This window comes from Pinus tabuliformis, chromosome 3_2 (genome assembly GCF_031772625.1).
Source record: "Pinus tabuliformis cultivar Carrire ecotype Pingquan chromosome 3_2, CPIR1, whole genome shotgun sequence".
NCBI classification, from domain to species: domain Eukaryota; kingdom Viridiplantae; phylum Streptophyta; class Pinopsida; order Pinales; family Pinaceae; genus Pinus; species Pinus tabuliformis.
In genome coordinates, this window is record NC_142302.1 from 301,122,925 (window position 1) to 301,135,990 (window position 13,066).

Here is a 13,066-nt window from a genome sequence, read left to right on the forward strand (position 1 = left end):
ATTTGTTCAATTCATAAAGAGTGATATTAGCCCTAGTCTTTTTCATGTCATCAATAATATTGTATTCCATTTCATCCGACACTATCAGTGTTTTTGATGGAGGTGCTTGATCTGATTGGACTGGGCTAGATTGGGTCGCTTTAGCGGTTGTTTTCTTTGTTGCGACCTTATCTCTTGTTGCAGGGCTTGCGCCCTTCTGTTTAGGGGTAGTTTGAGGAGGATCAAGTTGATTTTTGCTTCGTGTGCTAACCAGAAATGCTTCTTGATCTTCTTCTTGTGGGAGGATGAAATCCCACATTCCTTGTAGTTCCACAACTTCTTCGTCATCGGTTTGCCCTTCAGTGGTATTCTCTTCTTCTTCCTCTTCTTCAGATTCGATGTTTGAGATAGCATTGGGTGGTTTCACATCCATTGAAGGACTTCTTTCAAAAGTTCTGTAGGGCTTTTTGGAAGAAGTTTCTACTACTTGTTTTTTTATGTCAATCATCTCATTGGACATGGCCTTTAATACTTTTTGTAATCCTTCCAAATCGAAAGGATCTTTCGTTTGTTTCTTCTTGGTGTCTTCTTTGAAAGAGATTTTCTTAGATTTGCGTTCCTCTATCGCAGATCTCTTTTCTAGGGCTACTACGCGTTTCTCTACTGCTATCGCCTCTGTCAAGTTTTCAACTAAGGTCGTCTTGTTTTCCCTATCTACGAAGATCGCCAAGTTTGATGGTAAGGCCGTAATATACCATTCACATCTTACTTCCTCACTGGGTTGGGAAGCAGCGGGAATTTTGTTGAGGATTTTATTGAACCGTAAATTGAAATCTTTAATGGGTTCTCTAGCCTCGGCTTTAAGATTGGATAGGTCATTGATCAACGTCGCCGTTGATCTGTCATCACCGAACTTGGTAAGGAATTGACTATGAAAAATGTCCCAACTTGTGATAGACCCGGAAGGTAACGAAAAGTACCATGACCCGGCTGTTCCTTGCATTGTATAGGGAAAAAGCCGGACGACAACATCCTCGTTGGTAACTCCGTTGAGATTAACAGAAAGCATGAAATTATTAATATGCTCTTCAACTAGCATGCCTGCTTCTAGATTGAACTTGGGTAGCCATTTCTCAGGATGGGCCGGTATCTGGCTCAGGGGTGGAGGCATTAAAACTGCCCCAGGATTGTTCCATGGAGACTGGGCCATCGTTGAGCTGCTAGTAAATGAAAGTGCAGAGGATGATCCCTGATGCTGAGAAGATGAAGATATTATGATCTTTGATGATTGAAGAGGAGGGGTTGTGGAAGATGGATGAGTGATTTGGAATGAAGATGTGGGTGGCTGACTTCGCGGTGAGGGAGTTGAAATGGACGAAGAAGATGAAAGAGTCTCACTGTCAGACTCTGGTGGTGTTTTCCTTGCTCTTTTCCTGGTGGGGAGAGGGAGTTCAGTTGGCTGGATGCCAAATTTTTCACTCTTCAATCTGGTCAGGGGATGAGCAGGATTGTACTGCGAAGTCATGCTGCTTTGAGATTTATCAGACCTCTGAGTAAAAATAAAAAATCCCTGGAGTTTGCGAATCAGAGTTTGAACTTCAGGGGGTTCAATGATAAATTGGTCTGAAATATTAGGGTATGTAGCAGCGTTGGATACTCGAGTGACTTCTGACTCTGGATTTAATCGTACTGGAGAAGTTGGGGGAGTTGATGAGGGCGATTTACTCTCAGAATGGTATTTAGATTTTGATTTAGGTGCCATTCATAGTTCGTTCCCTCCTTCTAGCGCCAAATATGTTGAAGACCCGAAAATCGGGTCGACAACAAGGGGGATACCCACCCGGTCCGGAACTTGGTTGGCAGCTCCTTGTCCGTTTGGTATAGCGGGTCCGACTGGGGATAATGGGACCAGTTTCCCAATCTAAGGGGTGTGTGTGTGTGTGTAGAGTTGGATGATGCTGATCTAGGAGTATTTAAAGCTAATTTAATTCAAACTTCTAAACTAACTCTATGCTATTGTAATCTAAGGAGAAACAACACATCTAATCTACGCTAACCCGGGGTGTATTTCTTCTATTATGCAATCTAAAGAGATTTCAAACAATAACTGGTAATAAAGATCATTCAGCTATCATAAGAATAGAAATCAATAAAGATAAACCACTTTGCATAAAAAGTTAAGCAAAACAGTTGTGAACAGCATATCGCATAGTAAGTTATTCATATATCAAGCACAAATAAATGACTCCACCGTACAGAAGTGCCAAATGGTAACCCACACATTCATGCATTAACATATAAACAACTTGAAAACTGCATGTTACTTTAAGAATATAAGCAGAAATGGTCAAGAGATAAAAGTACCATTTATGACTGGTTCCACTCATAAGCTTCAAGCAACAACGATTTATCTCTACTTGTTCTAATATCTACTAAGAGTACAAAAGTGCAACATCAGTAGCAGACATTAAAATGCAAACATTGATAAATCTCAATCCATCCATTCATCAAAAACCCCCTCCGAGGGTGCAAAAGTGCATGTTCTGAGGACAAGTTTTTTGACAAATTTTCGGACCCTTCTCCAAATGCCTGAGAAGGGTTTAAATACTGCTAAACTAATTAATTTTAATTACATAAATTTAGGACACGGTTTCAAATGACCGCCCTTCTACTAAAGCAAATTTATTTCTAAAAATTGAATCTAATTTCTAACCGTTTCTGTATTTGCTCCTTAGTGCTGTAAGCAATGCAACATTCGCCTGGGGAGAGTCGTCTGGTCGTCTTTCCTTTTCGTTTGAGTTACGAAAATAGAAATAACAAGAGCTGGCACCGCTTTCTGGCAGACTTTAGAAGATATTTTCGAAAATCTTCCTCTGGCTTGGTGTATTCACTGTGTGTATTCTTGGTAATAACCCAAATTTCTCTCAAACTGATTTTGCTTTTGCTATTTTGGTTTCTGGCCTCGCGAATAACTGAATAAGTTAGGGATTTTGCTCTCTGAACAATTCTCTGTATTGAAAACTACTTCCGTTCTTTGTTCCAGGCTTTTCTGGTGCGTCTTCCCTCTTTAGCATTTTTCTTTTTGCTTTACCCGGTCTATGCTTCAGGATCTTTTGTAAACATGCTGCTTTTGTGCGCCTTTGACTCTGGCCGTTGGATGGTCTATTGACATCAGCGTCTGTTGAGTGATACTCTGGAATCCGCGGTCCTGCTGCATGCGGCATCCGTTTGCGAAGGCATCTCTTCTCTGAGTATTGACGCTTTCCCCTTTTCCTTAGATGTTTCTTGCACATTGCTTTATATTAGTTGTTGTCTTACAGTTTACGCAAAGGAAAAGAGTAATGACGAATAGATTGACATGAAAGCTTTAAGCTCTAATGAATGCATAATCATGACACTCATAATGAACTGACTCTTCGAAAAACACAACACAATCCTTCTTGGATACTTTGGCGTACAATCATTAATTTCTTTTAAGGGGCGCGCCTGATTTTGATATACAGACAGCTTTCCTTGAATACTGTGTCGAGGAAAATTTATGATGAGTGATTTCGGCGACTCGCATCGCAGTATTGAGGATTGCGTCGTCAAGATATGTCATCGCAGGAATTGATGGTCGCATTCATCGCAAATCGCAATAGCGCAGATCACGATATCGCAGATCGCGATATCGCAGATCGCGATATCGCAGATCGCGAATAGTCATCCGATCATTGTGTGCTGCTTATGCGATGCTGCGATATGCGACGTCGCATATCGGCCGTCGGCGATTCCTTAAGTTTTTCATTTAAGAGCGCTTCACAAAATTTGCGATGCGATGAATTTCGCGTCGTTTCTTCGCAGCTTATTGTGTGCATAGGAAAACGTTTCACTCTCTTCTTGCGATGCGATATAGCTTTGGGGAGTTTAAAATACAAAAATTTTGATAAAATGTTTTTTGGATTTTTTATTAAGGGTCCCCATTTTCTTGGTGTTATTGCTAATACCAAACAAAGAGGGGGGTTGTTGGTGACCACAACAGTTGCATATTCTGAAGATGTCAAAGGATATAGACTTATTCCACTTCAGTCCAAAAATGTTATCATTAGAAGAGATGTAAAGTTTGCTGAAAATATATCGGCCTGTGAGCCTAGTTCGGCGGATGTGCCACTTCTCCCTATCTCTTCTAATTTTGAAAATATTTCTTCTTCAGATGATGAAAGCGAGGATGAAAATCCTCCCCCACCTTCTTAGGATCCTCCTTCAACTCCTCAGCTTCCAAAATGGGTCTGTGCTACTCGGGATGCAGCAGGTGATCTTGTCGGTGATCCTACAGATCAGCGACGTACACGTTCTCAGTTCGAGAGAGCCTCTTCTTTACTGGCTCAAGCTTCAGTGAATTATGATCCTGACACCTTTGCAAAAGCTTCAGGCCATCCAGATTGGGAAGCAGCTATGAATGAAGAATATCATTCATCATTGGAAAATGATACATGGGATCTTGTTCCTCTACCAAAGGGACAAAAACTTGTTAGATGCAAATGGGTTTACAAAAACAAGTATGGACCAGATGGGAAAGTTGATAAACATAAAGCTCGTCTTGTTGCTAAGGGTTTTTCACAAGTTGAAGGCATTGACTACACTGAAACCTTCTCCCCTGTTGCCAAAATGAACTCTATCCGCCTTGTTCTTTCCCTTGCTACTTCTTTCAAATGGGAAGTCCATCAGATGGATGTTAAATCCGCCTTCTTGCATGGGGACTTGCATGAAGAAATCTATATGGAACAACCTATTGGCTTTATACAAACAAACTCCAGGCTTGTATGTCGGCTTAAGAAATCCCTTTATGGTCTCAAGCAAGCTCCTCGAGCTTGGTATGCCAAAATGGATAACTTTCTTTTAGAATCTGGCTTTTCTAGGTGTCATTCTGACAATACTGTCTACACCAAGAAAGTGGGCAAGTCTCTTATCATTCTTGTTCTTTATGTTGATGATCTTATCTTGACTGGTAGTGATCCCAACCTTATAAACCATGTGAAGTCTAGCCTTAAAGGGAAGTTTGAAATGACAGACTTAGGACACTTACATTATTTTCTTGGTCTTCAAGTCTTGCAATCCAAGGAAGGTATTTCCCTTTCCCAATCCAAGTATGCCTGTGATATTCTACGCCATTTTCACATGGAAGACTGTAAGCCAGCCCCTTCTCCCTTTCAGTCTGGAGTCAAACTTTCAGTCACTTGTACTTCTCCTGAAGTTGATGCTACCTTATACCGTCAACTTGTAGGAAAACTTTTGTATCTAACCCATACTCGTCCTGACCTTTCCTTTGTCTTTGGCCTTGTTGCTCAGTTTATGCAAAACCCACGTGAAATTCATTGGAAAGCAGCTAAACGAATTCTTCGTTATGTTCAAGGTATAGTTTAGTTTGGGATTCATTACAGTGTCGAAGCATCTCCTCTATTGGTTGGTTTCACTGATTCGATTGGGCTGGTGACCCTAATGATCGGAAGTCTACTGCAGGTTATGTGTTCACTCTTGGTTCAGGACCTATTACATGGGCTTGCAAGAAACAAGGTGCCATTTCTCTTTCTTCAGCAGAAGCAGAGTATCATGGTGCCGTAGAAGCTAGCAAGGAAGCCTTGTGGCTTCGCCAGATCCTGTCAGAGTTTGGCTTTCAACAGCAGCATCCGACTACACTTTGGTGTGATAATCAAAATGACATTCAACTATGCAAAGATCCAGTCCAACATCAGTGTAGCAAACACATTGAACTGCACATGCACTTCATCAGAAAGCTCATTCATGACCATGTTCTTGAAGTGCAATATTGTTCAACAGATGATCAAGTTGCAGACATCTTTACAAAGGCTCTCACAGAGGCGAAGTTCACTAAACTTCGATTTATGGTTGGAGTTCAAGAAGTTGTCACTAAGGGGGGATAGGCTCTAGTGCCTCCTTCCTTCTCCTATTATGTCATATTTGTAAATCCTTCAATCCTATCCCAAGTTGTTCTTAAGGGGGGATGTTAGGATATTCTGACACATAGGAAATAGTTAAGTACAACTTGGTCTAGTATAGAGTTAGGTATAGAGTTAGGTAAAGTGTGTTTCTTTACTATGTACATTTTGTAACTTACAATCCGACGGTCACGATATGTAGTGATCCGACGGTTCATTCTCTCCTCGGTATTACCGACACTTGATCCGTGGCTTAACACCCGATTGGTCCATGATCCCTATTTAAAGAGCATGGAGGGTCATTTGTAGGGTAATCCGTCTATGAGAGAAGCATATGTAAATTTTCATTCTTTTATTAATAAATTACCTGAAGTGGCCGTGTTGGCTCAGGCCGTGGACTGTTTCCCTCTTGGAGAGTTTTAACCACATCAAAAGTACTGGTGTATTGATCCGTGATCTATTTGTGAACGGTGTCCTTTGGTGTTCTGTCTGAGGAACTTACCCTATAAATTCCTACATTAACATTCGAGAAGAAATTGCATCTGCTAATGCATTTAAATATCTTAGAATATGCTGATACTCAATATAGTCAAATTCACCTTCCAAGAAACGAACTCTCAAAAATAATCTTAACAAAACTGGATTTCTAATGGCATAAACTCTATTAAGTTGCAATACAACGAGTTCAGAATCTAACCTCACAATCAAACTCCGAATCCCAAATGATATGGATTCAGATAATAACTCAATCACTGCACTATACTCTACAATGTTGTTCGTTGTTTGACCAAGGCTTACCCCATGCATAGATACAAACTCATCAGAGGGTGAATAGATAACCCAAGCTGCGGAAGAAATGTTTCGTGTATTACGACAAGCACCATCAGCGAAACCAATGTATGTTTGAAGAGACATCGACATCTGCAATATCAAGAGTAAAATCAAGATAAGCAGGAATAATGACAAAAACACTCTAAACTAAGCACACTTTTCTAATCTAAAACACACTAGCTAGAAATAAAAACTAATCTAACTAAAATCTCCACACCCAGATTTAAGCATAATATCTCTTCAGATAAAGACCTTTTCTAGGCTTACCTAAAGAGACACCGTCAAAATCTACCAATTCATAGGCCCCTTTCGCCAGCTTTCTCTTAACAACATAAAGACCATGCCACATAAGTACGAATTTTCCAGCCCCTAGCATATCGTTTGCTTGATCGTATAGTAAGACTAGGTCTCCTTCCGAAAAATTAAGAGGTGTAACATTTTCGATCATACTGAGCTTTAATTCATTTGGCATGAGTTTCGATTGCTAATGAAGCATCACGTCGATTCTCATCTAGTTGAGCCAAGTACAACAAACATTTCTCCTCTTCGGAAGTGGCTGGGAGTAATTCTATGGCTATTTGCAATAACGGGATTTCGCATTCAATGGGTAACACAACTTCCAAAACGTAAACCAGTTGGAAAGGAGTGAAACCAGTTGATGTTTTTATTGAGGTTCAATATGCCCAAAGCACTGAAAATAACATGTTATGCCAATTCGACCTATGAATCCCAATGATTCGTCGGACCATAATGACTAGAACTTTTTTGATGGCTTTAACCAGACCATTAGCATATGGGTAATATGGAGTAGAACTATCGTGACGCAAACCAAGCTGATATGTTAGTTCATTCATCATGATGTTTCGAAAATGACGCCCATGATCAGTGATAATCACTTGTGGAAAACCGAATCTAGTAATTATATGATTGAAAATGAAAATCGCAGCAGTTTTTCCGTCTGCCGCAAATGTAGGCATCGCCTCGGCCCACTTGGTAAAATAATCTACCACAAGGATGATATACGCATGCCCCCCGGCCGAGTGAGGGTTACATGTAATAAAATCGATACCCCATTTCGAAAAAGGACCGATGACAATTATAGGGTGGAGAGGAGCAGGTGGAGCATGCATCTTTCGATCAAAAATTTGACAATTGCGGCATTTTCAGACCACGTCAATACAATCTTTAAACAAAGACGGCCAGAAATAGCCAGCACGCAATATCTTTTGGGCTGTGGCATACCCAGACATATGACCGCCACACGCTTCATAGTGACAGTCATTTAGAACCTTTTCAGCTTCCTCATGGGTTAAACAACGTCAGAAAACGGAGTCCGCCAAACGACGATAGAGTGTAGCTCCAATAATTTTATATTGTTGGGATTGGAAATGCATTTTCCGTCGCTGAGAGCGTAAAATTTCAGGCCGAAAAGATTGGGTTTGGAGATAAACAATGATATCTCCATACCATGGATCAAGAGTGTTGATAAGAAACAAGGATTCGTCCGCAATGGGCTCTTCAGCCACACTTTCAGTATCAGCACATGCGAAGTCACACATCAACTCCGCAAAAACTAAAGATTTCTTTGACTTAGATTTTTCAAACTCCAAGTCAAATTCCTACAGGATAACAATCCATTTGGAATACTTGCCCCCTAGCAATTGTTTTTTAAAAATATAAATCATAGGGTTACAGTCGGAAATTACGGTAGTTTTGCATAGTAAGATGTAATGACGAAAACATTGGAAAGCTTGAACAGCTGCCAAGGCCAATTTCTCCACATGTGAATATTTTAACTCAGTTGGGTTCAAAGTTCGAGTAAGGTAATAAATCACATGTTCACTACCAAATTCATCTTCCTGAACTAACACCATCCCAATGGTGGAATGAGAGGCAGCGAGATACAAGAAGTAATCCTAGGTGTAGTTGGGAGGATGCAATAATGGTGCATGCGTCAACGTGTGTTTAAGTGCATCAAAATATTTGTCAGCTATCTCATCCCAAAAGAATGGAGTATTCTGTTTCAACAACCTAGTAAAACCCTTTGTTATCTCGGCGTAGTTAGGAATGAATCGACGTAAAAAGTTTGCTTTCCCTTGCAAACTTTTGAGTTGGCGAAGAGTCGAAGGAGGAGGCAATTTGAAAATAGCTTCAACCTTCGAGGGATCGACACGAATGCCGGTTTTCGAAACAACAAATCCCAGTAAACGACCTATTTCTATACAGAAAACACACTTGTGTGGATTCAACCTAATTTGATAATGCCTACATCTCATAAAGATTGCTCGTAAATTAGTGAGATGATCGGCTCTACGAAATGAATGGGCAGGTAAATCACCGAGATAAGGTTGCACAATGTGCTTGATGTCATGAAACGCGTAAGACATAGCTCTTTGAAAAGTTGCTCCAACGTTTTTCAACCCAAAAGGAAATTTGCAATAAGCAAATGTCCCCCATGGACAAATAAAAGCCATTTTTGGTTGATTAGCAGGTTGAATGTTGATTTGATTGTAACCAGAAAAACCATCCATAAAGGAGAATATTTCACTGTCGGCACAATCATCAATGATTTCATCGATATAGGGAGTTGGGTAATTGTCTTTGGGACAAGCTCGATTAATATCCCTATAATCGATACATATTCTTATTGTTCCTTGCTTTTTGTTAACAGGAACAATATTCGATACCCAATCCGTTAAGGGAATTGGATAAATGAAACCTGCTTTAAGCAATTTCTCAACTTCTGCTTAATAACAGCAGCTTTTCAAAGGTGGATCTAACGCAAACGTTGCCGAACGGGTTTAGCATCCGGGTAAGTTTTATTTCATGAACAACAATTGCTGGGTCAATTCCTAGCATTTCTTCATATGACCAGGCAAACATGTCGCGGAATTCTTGAAATAGGGCCTTAAAAGTTTGGAGCTCATTTTCCGTACAAGAGCCACCTATATGAATGTTTTCAACAATTCCCAGTTTAACTGAGATGTTAATAGGAACTGTTTGAGAAATATTTCCCAAATTTAACTCAGAATCAGGATTTTTCACTGGATTCTGAGGTTCTTTGACAAAATCAGTAGTAAAAATAGATGAAAAATCATTTTCAAACTGATCAATCTCAGGTAAAAACGAAGATCTATGATGAAGATCTTCCCATGGTAAATCATCAACAAACAAAATTTCACGAATTTGCTCATCAGTATGAACAAGTTCGGAAAATCTTGTTGAATCTAAGTTTGATGTTGAAAGTGATTCACCATAGACCACATTCATTAGATCAATTTCGGTTGAAGAAGGGTCGAAAAACGATTGTACGGCCTGATACGCAATTTCATAGGGACTCAAAGGCATAGCATCACCAAATGAATCCATCTCAAATTCGGAAGGTACGATCCAAGGATCATCATAAACAATAGTGTTTGATGAAATCATATGAATGGTTGCAATAGAAGGCGATACGTTAGGAGGAGGAAAGGAAAAAGTTCCTAGTAAACCAGAATCTTTAACTAATCCTACTCCAACATCCTTATAAGGGATAGTTGTTTTGCCGACATGCTGAATACTTTCAGAAGAGGTTGGGTCGGATGAAAAGTAAGTTAGCTGGTCTATAGTTACGATATTGAAACTTTATAAGCTGAAAGTCTGATGAAATAACAGCAGTCATAGCGTAAACCAACTACAACCCAAGAGAAGGTTGTAATCTAAAGGGGCATCAACCACTTCCACATCTAGATTAACAGTTTTTCCTTCAACCCCTATAGGTAAATCCTGTAGAATGCCAAAAGGATGGAACCCACGGCCATCAAAATCCTTTAGAATCATCGGGGATTGATTGAGCGTAGGAGAACCAAGCGATCTCCAACATTGGATCGACATAATACACGTTGAAGTTCCCTCATCAATCACAATCCTAAAGCAAGGTTTGTTTTTGACTAACACTGGAATCTGGAAAGCCATTTGATGAGGTAAGCGAGGTGTACTATTTTCTAAATCGAAGATTATAAGGTTCGAGTCCTAAATATCAACAGCTCCTATAGCCGACAATAGCAATTTACGTTGTGCTGGACATGATTGCAGCACCTCCAAAGCCGAGTTGAAGGGGAAATAGCTAAATCTTCAACAATGTTATAGTTCTGAACAGCTCTCGCATGTGGATTGAAAGCTAACTTTCGAAGTATACCTTTAGTAGGTGTTTTGATTACTAAGTTTGGGTTAGGTTTCTCGATCTATAGCGGATCAGAACCAGGAGTTGAAGTTGATGGGTTCGAATTAGAAGATTTTGTTTCCTTACCACCAACAGGACTTTTACTTCCATAATCGTGCGATCGTGTCGCAATCCTAACATGGGACATCATCATTATGGGTTCTTCTGAGGCATTTGAGGAAGAACCTATCATCTTACTATCTTGACTAGGAAAAGGCTTCTTCAAGACAGCAGGCGTTTGAGAACCTTTGACGATTTTCGCAACCTCAGCGCGATGAGGGCAGTCTCTTGTAAAATGCTCTTCGTCACAAATGAGACAAGGATAACGAGGTTTACTTTTCTCATCAATAGATTCTGTTTTATCTGATTTCTCTTTCAAATTTTGCTTATTTTTCTTCTTCCCCTTCTTTTTACCGCCAGATTTTGATTTGGCCATAGATAACTCTACAACATGAATATCGGCAGGAATTTCAGCAGAAGAGTCTCCTATCGGGGAATCTGGTAAAGTTATGATAGGAGAAGAATTCTTTGAAGATTTCTTCTTACTTTTGGTGTTAACTAAACCAATCATACCGTCAGCAGCATGAGACCCTAAAGGAGCTGCAGTTATTTGATTTTGTTTCGGAAGGTCGGGGATTTTCTCGTGTAAAGTACCCAATTGCGTATGAACGAGGTCAAGGTACTGAGCTTGAGCAATTACTTGCTCTTCAGTAACAACTCCTGCCTTAGCTACATCCTCAGTGATTTTAGGTAATAATGATTTGACAAACCATTCTGTTAAGATTTGATCCGAAATAAAAAAATTTCACTAAACGCCATCGACATCTCCATTCATGAATGTGAACTGAAATATAAGTGGACGTTGACTATTTTAATGAAGTTAATAATTTCGTGTCATTGTCATATCTGACAGGCAACTGAAAATGAGTTAAGAACGAAGTGGCTAACTGACTAAAGTTATAAAAAGAGGTTCGCGGTAACTCAATGTACCACTTGGCCGCAAGACCAATCAAAGTGCGTTGAAAAAGACATAAGCGAATTGAATCATCTATAATGGAGTTAGATGCACACCAGAGGTGATAAGTCATCACATGGTTTGATGGATCCTCTCCTGATTTACCTTCAAACATTGGGATATCACTGGGCAACTTATTCAGCATTGGCAGCCAAAACGGAAGATAATTAATTGGATCGTTCGTAAGGCGCGACAAATCAAGCAAATCCAAAGTTGCAATGAACGGTAACTGACGATTAGGATCTCAAAAACTCTAGTTCATAAGACCAGCCCCAGAAGGAGGATATCCAGGATAACTACGAATTGGAATTGCATTTGGGATATTATATCTTCCCGGAAAACCAGGATTAACCGGACCGTAATAGGGTTGTTGAGGTTGTTGATAAGTATATCTAGGGTACGGTTGATACTGATAGACTGTGTTCTGCACAGCAGGACTGAATTGGTACTGTCCCTGGTATGGTTGATAAGTAAATTGAGGTTGACTTGTGACAACCGTACTTGAACCAGGTTGCCCTACAGGCATCTGAACCGAAGTTTGAATTGTAGGTCCAGACTGAGGTAAAGATGCTTGAGGAGTTGATGCAAGAACAGTAGAAACCGGAGCTGCTGATACTCCAGAAGTAGGTGGGGTAGATTGAACAAATGTTGCAGTAGTTGCAGCAGTCGTTTGTGGTGGAGTAAGAAGTGTACTAGGCCCAGGCTGAGAAACTACACCAGGTGCAGAAGTTTGAATAGTAGGCTGGACAGGTTGCTGGGTTGAACCAGAAACCAAAGGTTGTCCAGATTGAGATGACAACTGCACATTCGGTTGCAAGATCTGTTGAGATTGAGATGGATCCCACACCATGTTCATTACGAGGTATGGACCCATAGAAGGTTGAGCATATTGAGGACCATAACCGGGTTGAGGGTAGGGTTGATAATTCAAAGGTACATTTCCAGCTCCTTGGACAAATGATTGACCTGAAGGTTGTTGGAAACCTTGGGTTGGGTACTGACCTTGAGGTTGATAACCTTGAGGCACGTACTGAAACTGAGGTTGACCTTGAGGCATATATTGATACTAGGGTTGACCTTGAGGTACGTACTGAGTCTGGGGTT